The sequence below is a fragment of the Drosophila tropicalis genome, unplaced genomic scaffold (genome assembly GCF_018151085.1).
Source record: "Drosophila tropicalis isolate 14030-0801.00 unplaced genomic scaffold, ASM1815108v1 contig_258, whole genome shotgun sequence".
Taxonomy (NCBI): Eukaryota; Metazoa; Arthropoda; class Insecta; order Diptera; family Drosophilidae; genus Drosophila; species Drosophila tropicalis.
In genome coordinates this window covers 412,930-425,257 of record NW_027172710.1, presented here as the reverse complement: position 1 = coordinate 425,257, position 12,328 = coordinate 412,930, and the positions used below count along the sequence as shown (strand labels likewise).

At 37.0% G+C, this 12,328-nt stretch overlaps 1 long non-coding RNA gene across 8 annotated transcripts in view; it reads left to right on the top strand.

The window, feature by feature from the left end:
- The window catches only part of LOC137572183 (uncharacterized), a 34,771-nt gene that overhangs the window by 21,261 nt on the left and 1,182 nt on the right, over positions 1 to 12,328 (top strand). For 2 of the 8 annotated variants that reach the window (XR_011031551.1, XR_011031552.1), the window contains 5 exons: positions 901 to 2,424; positions 4,567 to 4,917; positions 5,489 to 5,777; positions 9,140 to 9,488; positions 10,060 to 10,889. This is a non-coding gene — a long non-coding RNA (uncharacterized lncRNA). Of the gene's footprint in view, positions 1 to 900; positions 2,425 to 4,566; positions 4,918 to 5,488; positions 5,778 to 9,139; positions 9,489 to 10,059; positions 10,890 to 12,328 lie in introns of those variants that run through there. The other 6 variants (XR_011031553.1, XR_011031555.1, XR_011031554.1 and 3 more) reach the window with 6 other exon arrangements.

Genomic DNA, 12,328 nt, shown 5'->3' with positions numbered 1-12,328 from the left:
AAATTTCAGCCCGATAGCTCTTAAGACGGCTGAGTAAAACGCGTACGCACAGACGGACGGACAGACGGGCATGGCTATATCAACTCAGCTTCTCACGCTGATCAAGAATATATATATGTACCTACTTTATGGGGTCGGAGACGTCTCCTTCTGTGCGTTACAAACATTTGATCAATTTTATAATACCCTCTGCAAGGGTATAAAAAAAAACAACTGGTCCGACGCTAGGGAACACAAAAATATAGATTATCTACCAAATTAGAAGAATTGATTGGAGGGATCATTATAGGAATAACAAATCTTGACGTCATCCGCAAATATTAGCTCTTGTGAGTGTACCAAGGCCAAGGGCAAATCATTTATAAACGGGGTAAATAACAGTGGGCCCTGTCTTGGGGGACACCTGAGGTAGTTTTAGATAATGAGGAACGCAAAAGGTGTCTTTGGGCTCTGCCAATAAGATACGATTCTAGCTAAGCTAATAGTTTCGGGGGAAAGCCCATAACGTTAAGTTTAGTAAGAGTTATAGAATGATTAAGAAGACACGGTGCACAAGAGTAGTCAGTTCTAAAAGGTTGGTAAGCGACGAACCTCCTTTCATGGTGTTTAAGGGAAGACGTAATAATTTTCTCAAACGGTAGTCAGAACTCCGTGGAGTGAAAAGTAAATGGGAACCAGCATAATATAGGAATTGATCAGTGAAAGGTTAATGGAAACCACCATAATATAGCAATTGATCAGCATTCATTCGGGATAGATTAAGTCGTACAAGGTACATCAATCTGAAAAGAAGAACATGAAGGCAATTTATTTTTTTTTGTAAAGAGACAATTTTAAAGTTTTCCAGTATCTCTTGAAATAAACTGTTATATACATATGTATGTTTTCTTCTCATTTCAGGTACAAAAAAATGTCTTCCCTTTTTTGCATTCATGGATCAAGTGAAAAAACAAAATTCGTTATTAAGCGCTGAATTTTATCAACAAGAGGAATCTCTTTTAAAATATGAACACAAATGCCAATCAGTGCGAGATTTTAATGTTATTAAAGCTATTTCAATTTAAACAGTACGATAAAATGCTTTTCAGTGAGACAGAGTTACCATTATTAAGGCCCAAAAACTGCATTGACAACAGGTCTACCCTGGTGTCATAAAATATTTAATTTTAAAGAATGTTCAATATCGGTCGTACGTATATACCAAAACAATGCATGTACTTCTTAATACATTAAGTTAATACACGTTGCATTCTGCGAGACGATTTTGGACGCGATTTTAACTTTTACTTATAGGTAGCTTCCCAAAATGTAATTATCTATTGATTCTAAAAAGGATCCTGGAAAATAATTAAAAATTGCAATTAAAATTTTACACCTTTGTTTTACATATGTACATATGTATATGGCCATACAACATGTATGGAAACAAATTAAATTTTATCCGTTTTCACAATTTTATCTTTTATCTTTCTTCCTTTATTTGAAAAGACTTTAAGTGGATATGTATTAGTATTGAGTATATCTTACTCTTTCCCCCAGTGCGATAACAATATCTTATTCTTTTTAAAGTATATTTTACTCTTTTTCTCTGTTATAAATTAGCTTTAAGTTATATATTACTATTACATTCGTGATGCAGTGGGACAGTGCGAGAAGTGTGCTGTCTCATTTATTAGAAAAAGAACAAAGAGAATAAAATAAAATAATGTCAGGAAGAAGAGTTCACCAAAGTCAGACGTGTTTTACTCGCTATAATTTCAGAAGTATAGTTACCACAGTGAAAATACAGTGGAAGAGCTAGAAGAGCAAGAAAAAACAAAATTATAAAAACAATAATGGATTTAATAAATCCTGATGATTTTTCAAAGTCCCAGTTACAGACCTGGTGCAAAAACCTAGGTTTACCAGATACTGGCACTAAAACTGTGCTAGCCGAACGATTAAACCATCTAAGACCTGTAGCGAGAGGGCAACATCCAAAAGATGGGGCTGCTCCTAGGGATAGGATCAGGTAAACGCGCAGATCCGCCTGAAAAAGATTGCTTTCCTGAAGAGCATTCTACATACGACAGACGATGGCGCCGATCAGACGCGAAATTTCGAGGCAGACTTATTTCCAGGTCAAGGGCAGCAAAAAGTAACGGCAAACGAACAGAACGAAGCAGAAAATTAACAAAACTATGCAAAAAGGGAGACGCAGACAAAAAGAGAGACAGAAAACGAGAGCATTCTGAATGAACAGCAAGAAATAAACGAAGACACAAATGAGAAGCCGAATGAATAGAGTACCAACAGAGAGAACAAAGCAACAAATGAGAGGTCGAATGAAGAGCGTAACAACGAAGAGGATAAAGCAACAAATGAGAAGCCAAATGAAGAGAACAAAAAGAAGAAAACATAGTTATTTACACGTTGGAAAAAAAGGTGGAACTACTTTGCAAAGAATTAGAACTGGTTTGTAGGGAGAACGAACTTTTGCCCCTTGCTGGCAACCCTGAGTCTGGCAACTTGTTTATGCTCAACGGGCAACACAAGGGAGACGGGAGCTTTCACCTCGCGCCGCTCTCCCGATGATGCCCATCGCTTTCCCCACGAAAAGAACTCCGCACACTTCACTCCAAGCGGGGCTTGGTTCCCCGCACTTAGTTAACTAGATTTAGTTGAAATTTACCTGTGAATACAAAACATATAGTGAAAAGAAAATTCTCTGCGCGTTTCCTATTTCTGAAGGAAGGAAGAAGTAAAAGTAGGATTCATTTAGCTGCCCCCTCTACCAAGGAAATTCAACCCCCTACACAAACATTGGTCCTTTGATACCCTACACAAACATTGGTCCCGGATACCAAGATCCTCTCGAACCGTTTGCATCGGTGTAAGCTAAGTAATACATATGTATAATTGTTTCCCTTGATTTTCCTAATCAAATGAAAATTACTTTCGCGCAAATTTCCTGATTACAAATCGTTTTTCCTCCTCAAAGGAGAGAAAATTTTGGTCCCCAATTTTTTCATACATATGTATGTGTCCAGTACATGAGGCGCCATATTTGTTTGCCCACTTCACTTTGGCCCACTCCCACTCGTACTTTGGCATATATAGGCCAAGTATATAAGGCGCCATATTTATTTGCCTATTTCCAATATATATATATTTTCGCAATTTTTAAAATTTTAACACATATGTATGTATTGAAACAAATCTACGAAATTCAGAGTGATCTCCTACATATGTATGTAAATGCAAGCAGAGTTTGTGAATGTGACATAATATAAATTACAAAGTTTTATCCAAAACCAGAGGGCCGTGGTTAACTTTGACCGCGTCAAAGTTTGTATACCCTTGCAACTTTTTTGGTAACTCTTTCCTTACCTATTAGCCATCAATGTGGAAGAACGTTTTATCTAAAAAGGCTTATGTTTGCGAAAGAATGGCCTACAATCATAGGAAATAACGAAGATATTGATCAAAGTCACTGTTTTCCACCGATCGTTCCTATGGGAGCTATATGATATAGTCACCCGATCTTTATCAAATTGGGCACAGTCATTAACAGATATATTAAACTAACAAATATTTAATTTGAAAGCAATCGCGTTAAAAGTAACGAAGTTATTCACAAAAGTCACTGTTTTCGACCGATCGTTTCTATGGGACCTATATAATATAGTCATCCGATCTTGATTAAATTTGGCACAGTCATTAACAGATATATTACACTAACAAATGTTTAATTTCAAAGCAATCGCGTTAAAAGTAACGAAGTTATTTACAAAAGTCACTGTTTTCGACCGATCGTTCCTATGGGAGCTATATGATATAGTCATCCGATCTTGATCAAATTTGGCACAGATGTTTATAAGCGTAATAAACTCTCTAATATTTCACGATAATAGCGCAGAAATTTATGCACACGTCTCGTAGATATCGAAAAAGAAAAATTTTTACATATTTGGGATGCGCTGATATTTTATTTGATCGCTAGATTTCATATTCAGTTGTCACTGAATATTTGGCTATCAGAACGGGGGTTTCTTTCATAATTTTCCAGGTCTTTTCGTCATTTTTCACTGTGTTTTTATTATCGCCAAAATGTTCTTCAATTTTGCCAATTAAGATCGCCACATCACATATACCCTTATATACCCTTGCAGTCCGAGCTAAGCCAAGGCATTGGGAGGCCATTCATAGTCCATGACTTGATGGATATATTACTTAGCTCGCAAAACAATTGGCTCGCAGTTAGCCATCTAGCTGCAGTGATCATACAGTCCCTGCGTCGCGCTGAACGTCAGCGCAACCAGAATTCAAACTCTAGATGAGTATCTAGATGAGGCTTTCATGCCATCTCCCCCTCGTGAAGTAATAACTTCAGCGTTGGTTCCGCGAGAGGGATACGGAAGTAGGGTAGGTTTTAGTGCGGTGAGGTGACCCCTAACCAAGGTCGATACCAAGTCCCACACTTTTCGGCTTTCAATGCTTCCCTATACAAAAAAAAAAAAAAAAAAAAAAAACCCTTGCAGTCCTTGGCAATAATAATTTTACATGTTTAAAATTTGTTTTTTGCAGCTCAATTCATCAATATGCAAACAATACCCTCTGCAAGGGTATAAAAAAAAAAAACAACTGGTCCGACGCTAGGGAAAAAGAGAATGTCAAATACGAGCCTACGGTTGTAAAGTGAAGAAAGATTAATGAGAAGAAGTCTGTCAGAATAAGAAGGTACGCCTTCGCCGAGTCTTCACTCAGGTCCCAATGAAGACCTCGTAACGCAAAGTTAAGGAATTGCTTCTGAAGAGATTCAATTCTACATTTTATGAAGCCAAGAAGACGGAATGCATCGAGAACAGATTGCAAGTTACATGGAAGGATCATTATAGGAATAACAAATCTTGACGTCATCCGCAAACATTACCTCGCGTGAGTGTACCAAGGCCAAGGGCAAATCATTTATAAACGGGGTAAATAACAGTGGGCCCTGTCTTGGGGGACACCTGAGGTAGTTTTAGATAATGAGGAACGCAAAAGGTGTCTTTGGGCTCTGCCAATAAGATACGATTCTAGCTAAGCTAATAGTTTCGGGGGAAAGCCCATAACGTTAAGTTTAGTAAGAGTTATAGAATGATTAAGAAGACACGGTGCACTAGAGTAGTCAGTTCTAAAAGGTTGGTAAGCGACGAACCTCCTTTCATGGTGTTTAAGGGAAGACGTAATAATTTTCTCAAACGGTAGTCAGAACTCCATGGAGTGAAAAGTAAATGGGAACCAGCATAATATAGGAATTGATCAGTAAAAGGTTAATGGAAACCACCATAATATAGCAATTGATCAGCATTCATTCGGGATAGATTAAGTCGTACAAGGTACATCAATCTGAAAAGAAGAACATGAAGGCAATTTATTTTTTTTTGTAAAGAGACAATTTTAAAGTTTTCCAGTATCTCTTGAAATAAACTGTTATATACATATGTATGTTTTCTTCTCATTTCAGGTACAAAAAAATGTCTTCCCTTTTTTGCATTCATGGATCAAGTGAAAAAACAAAATTCGTTATTAAGCGCTGAATTTTATCAACAAGAGGAATCTCGTTTAAAATATGAACACAAATGCCAATCAGTGCGAGATTTTAATGTTATTAAAGCTATTTCAATTTAAACAGTACGATAAAATGCTTTTCAGTGAGACAGAGTTACCATTATTAAGGCCCAAAAACTGCATTGACAACAGGTCTACCCTGGTGTCATAAAATATTTAATTTTAAAGAATGTTCAATATCGGTCGTACGTATATACCAAAACAATGCATGTACTTCTTAATACATTAAGTTAACACACGTTGCATTCTGCGAGACGATTTTGGACGCGATTTTAACTTATACTTATAGGTAGCTTCCCAAAATGTAATTATCTATTGACTCTAAAAAGGATCCTGGAAAATAATTAAAAATTGCAATTAAAATTTTACACCTTTGTTTTAAATATGTACATATGTATATGGCCATACAACATGTATGGAAACAAATTAAATTTTATCCGTTTTCACAATTTTATCTTTTATCTTTCTTCCTTTATTTGAAAAGACTTTAAGTGGATATGTATTAGTATTGAGTATATCTTACTCTTTCCCCCAGTGCGATAACAATATCTTATTCTTTTTAAAGTATATTTTACTCTTTTTCTCTGTTATAAATTAGCTTTAAGTTATATATTACTATTACATTCGTGATGCAGTGGGACAGTGCGAGAAGTGTGCTGTCTCATTTATTAGAAAAAGAACAAAGAGAATAAAATAAAATAATGTCAGGAAGAAGAGTTCACCAAAGTCAGACGTGTTTTACTCGCTATAATTTCAGAAGTATAGTTACCACAGTGAAAATACAGTGGAAGAGCTAGAAGAGCAAGAAAAAACAAAATTATAAAAACAATAATGGATTTAATAAATCCTGATGATTTTTCAAAGTCCCAGTTACAGACCTGGTGCAAAAACCTAGGTTTACCAGATACTGGCACTAAAACTGTGCTAGCCGAACGATTAAACCATCTAAGACCTGTAGCGAGAGGGCAACATCCAAAAGATGGGGCTGCTCCTAGGGATAGGATCAGGTAAACGCGCAGATCCGCCTGAAAAAGATTGCTTTCCTGAAGAGCATTCTACATACGACAGACGATGGCGCCGATCAGACGCGAAATTTCAAGGCAGACTTATTTCCAGGTCAAGGGCAGCAAAAAGTAACGGCAATCGAACAGAACGAAGCAGAAAATTAACAAAACTATGCAAAAAGGGAGACGCAGACAAAAAGAGAGACAGAAAACGAGAGCATTCTGAATGAACAGCAAGAAATAAACGAAGACACAAATGAGAAGCCGAATGAATAGAGTACCAACAGAGAGAACAAAGCAACAAATGAGAGGTCGAATGAAGAGCGTAACAACGAAGAGGATAAAGCAACAAATGAGAAGCCAAATGAAGAGAACAAAAAGAAGAAAACATATGTAGTTATTTACACGTTGGAAAAAAAGGTGGAACTACTTTGCAAAGAATTAGAACTGGTTTGTAGGGAGAACGAACTTTTGCCCCTTGCTGGCAACCCTGAGTCTGGCAACTTGTTTATGCTCAACGGGCAACACAAGGGAGACGGGAGCTTTCACCTCGCGCCGCTCTCCCGATGATACCCATCGCTCTCCCCACGAAAAGAACTCCCCACACTTCACTCCAAGCGGGGCTTGGTTCCCCGCACTTAGTTAACTAGAATTAGTTGAAATTTACCTGTGAATACAAAACATATAGTGAAAAGAAAATTCTCTGCGCGTTTCCTATTTCTGAAGGAAGGAAGAAGTAAAAGTAGGATTCATTTAGCTGCCCCCTCTACCAAGGAAATTCAACCCCCCTACACAAACATTGGTCCTTTGAGCCGGATACCAAGATCCTCTCGAACCGTTTGCATCGGTGTAAGCTAAGTAATATATATGTATAATTGTTTCCCTTGATTTTCCTAATCAAATGAAAATTACTTTCGCGCAAATTTCCTGATTACAAATCGTTTTTCCTCCTCAAAGGAGAGAAAATTTTGGTCCCCAATTTTTTCATACATATGTATGTGTCCAGTACATGAGGCGCCATATTTGTTTGCCCACTTCACTTTGGCCCACTCCCACTCGTACTTTGGCATATATAGGCCAAGTATATAAGGCGCCATATTTATTTGCCTATTTCCAATATATATATATTTTCGCAATTTTTAAAATTTTAACACATATGTATGTATTGAAACAAATCTACGAAATTCAGAGTGATCTCCTACATATGTATGTAAATGCAAGCAGAGTTTGTGAATGTGACATAATATAAATTACAAAGTTTTATCCAAAACCAGAGGGCCGTGGTTAACTTTGACCGCGTCAAAGTTTGTATACCCTTGCAACTTTTTTGGTAACTCTTTCCTTACCTATTAGCCATCAATGTGGAAGAACGTTTTATCTAAAAAGGCTTATGTTTGCGAAAGAATGGCCTACAATCATAGGAAATAACGAAGATATTGATCAAAGTCACTGTTTTCCACCGATCGTTCCTATGGGAGCTATATGATATAGTCACCCGATCTTTATCAAATTGGGCACAGTCATTAACAGATATATTAAACTAACAAATATTTAATTTGAAAGCAATCGCGTTAAAAGTAACGAAGTTATTCACAAAAGTCACTGTTTTCGACCGATCGTTTCTATGGGACCTATATAATATAGTCATCCGATCTTGATTAAATTTGGCACAGTCATTAACAGATATATTACACTAACAAATGTTTAATTTCAAAGCAATCGCGTTAAAAGTAACGAAGTTATTTACAAAAGTCACTGTTTTCGACCGATCGTTCCTATGGGAGCTATATGATATAGTCATCCGATCTTGATCAAATTTGGCACAGATGTTTATAAGCGTAATAAACTCTCTAATATTTCACGATAATAGCGCAGAAATTTATGCACACGTCTCGTAGATATCGAAAAAGAAAAATTTTTACATATTTGGGATGCGCTGATATTTTATTTGATCGCTAGATTTCATATTCAGTTGTCACTGAATATTTGGCTATCAGAACGGGGGTTTCTTTCATAATTTTCCAGGTCTTTTCGTCATTTTTCACTGTGTTTTTATTATCGCCAAAATGTTCTTCAATTTTGCCAATTAAGATCGCCACATCACATATACCCTTATATACCCTTGCAGTCCGAGCTAAGCCAAGGCATTGGGAGGCCATTCATAGTCCATGACTTGATGGATATATTACTTAGCTCGCAAAACAATTGGCTCGCAGTTAGCCATCTAGCTGCAGTGATCATACAGTCCCTGCGTCGCGCTGAACGTCAGCGCAACCAGAATTCAAACTCTAGATGAGTATCTAGATGAGGCTTTCATGCCATCTCCCCCTCGTGAAGTAATAACTTCAGCGTTGGTTCCGCGAGAGGGATACGGAAGTAGGGTAGGTTTTAGTGCGGTGAGGTGACCCCTAACCAAGGTCGATACCAAGTCCCACACTTTTCGGCTTTCAATGCTTCCCTATACAAAAAAAAAAAAAAAAAAAAAAAACCCTTGCAGTCCTTGGCAATAATAATTTTACATGTTTAAAATTTGTTTTTTGCAGCTCAATTCATCAATATGCAAACAATACCCTCTGCAAGGGTATAAAAAAAAAACAACTGGTCCGACGCTAGGGAAAAAGAGAATGTCAAATACGAGCCTACGGTTGTAAAGTGAAGAAAGATTAATGAGAAGAAGTCTGTCAGAATAAGAAGGTACGCCTTCGCCGAGTCTTCACTCAGGTCCCAATGAAGACCTCGTAACGCAAAGTTAAGGAATTGCTTCTGAAGAGATTCAATTCTACATTTTATGAAGCCAAGAAGACGGAATGCATCGAGAACAGATTGCAAGTTACATGGAAGGATCATTATAGGAATAACAAATCTTGACGTCATCCGCAAACATTACCTCGCGTGAGTGTACCAAGGCCAAGGGCAAATCATTTATAAACGGGGTAAATAACAGTGGGCCCTGTCTTGGGGGACACCTGAGGTAGTTTTAGATAATGAGGAACGCAAAAGGTGTCTTTGGGCTCTGCCAATAAGATACGATTCTAGCTAAGCTAATAGTTTCGGGGGAAAGCCCATAACGTTAAGTTTAGTAAGAGTTATAGAATGATTAAGAAGACACGGTGCACTAGAGTAGTCAGTTCTAAAAGGTTGGTAAGCGACGAACCTCCTTTCATGGTGTTTAAGGGAAGACGTAATAATTTTCTCAAACGGTAGTCAGAACTCCGTGGAGTGAAAAGTAAATGGGAACCAGCATAATATAGGAATTGATCAGTAAAAGGTTAATGGAAACCACCATAATATAGCAATTGATCAGCATTCATTCGGGATAGATTAAGTCGTACAAGGTACATCAATCTGAAAAGAAGAACATGAAGGCAATTTATTTTTTTTTGTAAAGAGACAATTTTAAAGTTTTCCAGTATCTCTTGAAATAAACTGTTATATACATATGTATGTTTTCTTCTCATTTCAGGTACAAAAAAATGTCTTCCCTTTTTTGCATTCATGGATCAAGTGAAAAAACAAAATTCGTTATTAAGCGCTGAATTTTATCAACAAGAGGAATCTCGTTTAAAATATGAACACAAATGCCAATCAGTGCGAGATTTTAATGTTATTAAAGCTATTTCAATTTAAACAGTACGATAAAATGCTTTTCAGTGAGACAGAGTTACCATTATTAAGGCCCAAAAACTGCATTGACAACAGGTCTACCCTGGTGTCATAAAATATTTAATTTTAAAGAATGTTCAATATCGGTCGTACGTATATACCAAAACAATGCATGTACTTCTTAATACATTAAGTTAACACACGTTGCATTCTGCGAGACGATTTTGGACGCGATTTTAACTTATACTTATAGGTAGCTTCCCAAAATGTAATTATCTATTGACTCTAAAAAGGATCCTGGAAAATAATTAAAAATTGCAATTAAAATTTTACACCTTTGTTTTAAATATGTACATATGTATATGGCCATACAACATGTATGGAAACAAATTAAATTTTATCCGTTTTCACAATTTTATCTTTTATCTTTCTTCCTTTATTTGAAAAGACTTTAAGTGGATATGTATTAGTATTGAGTATATCTTACTCTTTCCCCCAGTGCGATAACAATATCTTATTCTTTTTAAAGTATATTTTACTCTTTTTCTCTGTTATAAATTAGCTTTAAGTTATATATTACTATTACATTCGTGATGCAGTGGGACAGTGCGAGAAGTGTGCTGTCTCATTTATTAGAAAAAGAACAAAGAGAATAAAATAAAATAATGTCAGGAAGAAGAGTTCACCAAAGTCAGACGTGTTTTACTCGCTATAATTTCAGAAGTATAGTTACCACAGTGAAAATACAGTGGAAGAGCTAGAAGAGCAAGAAAAAACAAAATTATAAAAACAATAATGGATTTAATAAATCCTGATGATTTTTCAAAGTCCCAGTTACAGACCTGGTGCAAAAACCTAGGTTTACCAGATACTGGCACTAAAACTGTGCTAGCCGAACGATTAAACCATCTAAGACCTGTAGCGAGAGGGCAACATCCAAAAGATGGGGCTGCTCCTAGGGATAGGATCAGGTAAACGCGCAGATCCGCCTGAAAAAGATTGCTTTCCTGAAGAGCATTCTACATACGACAGACGATGGCGCCGATCAGACGCGAAATTTCAAGGCAGACTTATTTCCAGGTCAAGGGCAGCAAAAAGTAACGGCAATCGAACAGAACGAAGCAGAAAATTAACAAAACTATGCAAAAAGGGAGACGCAGACAAAAAGAGAGACAGAAAACGAGAGCATTCTGAATGAACAGCAAGAAATAAACGAAGACACAAATGAGAAGCCGAATGAATAGAGTACCAACAGAGAGAACAAAGCAACAAATGAGAGGTCGAATGAAGAGCGTAACAACGAAGAGGATAAAGCAACAAATGAGAAGCCAAATGAAGAGAACAAAAAGAAGAAAACATATGTAGTTATTTACACGTTGGAAAAAAAGGTGGAACTACTTTGCAAAGAATTAGAACTGGTTTGTAGGGAGAACGAACTTTTGCCCCTTGCTGGCAACCCTGAGTCTGGCAACTTGTTTATGCTCAACGGGCAACACAAGGGAGACGGGAGCTTTCACCTCGCGCCGCTCTCCCGATGATGCCCATCGCTCTCCCCACGAAAAGAACTCCCCACACTTCACTCCAAGCGGGGCTTGGTTCCCCGCACTTAGTTAACTAGAATTAGTTGAAATTTACCTGTGAATACAAAACATATAGTGAAAAGAAAATTCTCTGCGCGTTTCCTATTTCTGAAGGAAGGAAGAAGTAAAAGTAGGATTCATTTAGCTGCCCCCTCTACCAAGGAAATTCAACCCCCTACACAAACATTGGTCCTTTGAGCCGGATACCAAGATCCTCTCGAACCGTTTGCATCGGTGTAAGCTAAGTAATACATATGTATAATTGTTTCCCTTGATTTTCCTAATCAAATGAAAATTACTTTCGCGCAAATTTCCTGATTACAAATCGTTTTTCCTCCTCAAAGGAGAGAAAATTTTGGTCCCCAATTTTTTCATACATATGTATGTGTCCAGTACATGAGGCGCCATATTTGTTCGCCCACTTCACTTTGGCCCACTCCCACTCGTACTTTGGCATATATAGGCCAAGTATATAAGGCGCCATATTTATTTGCCTATTTCCAATATATATATATTTTCGCAATTTTTAAAATTTTAACACATATGTAT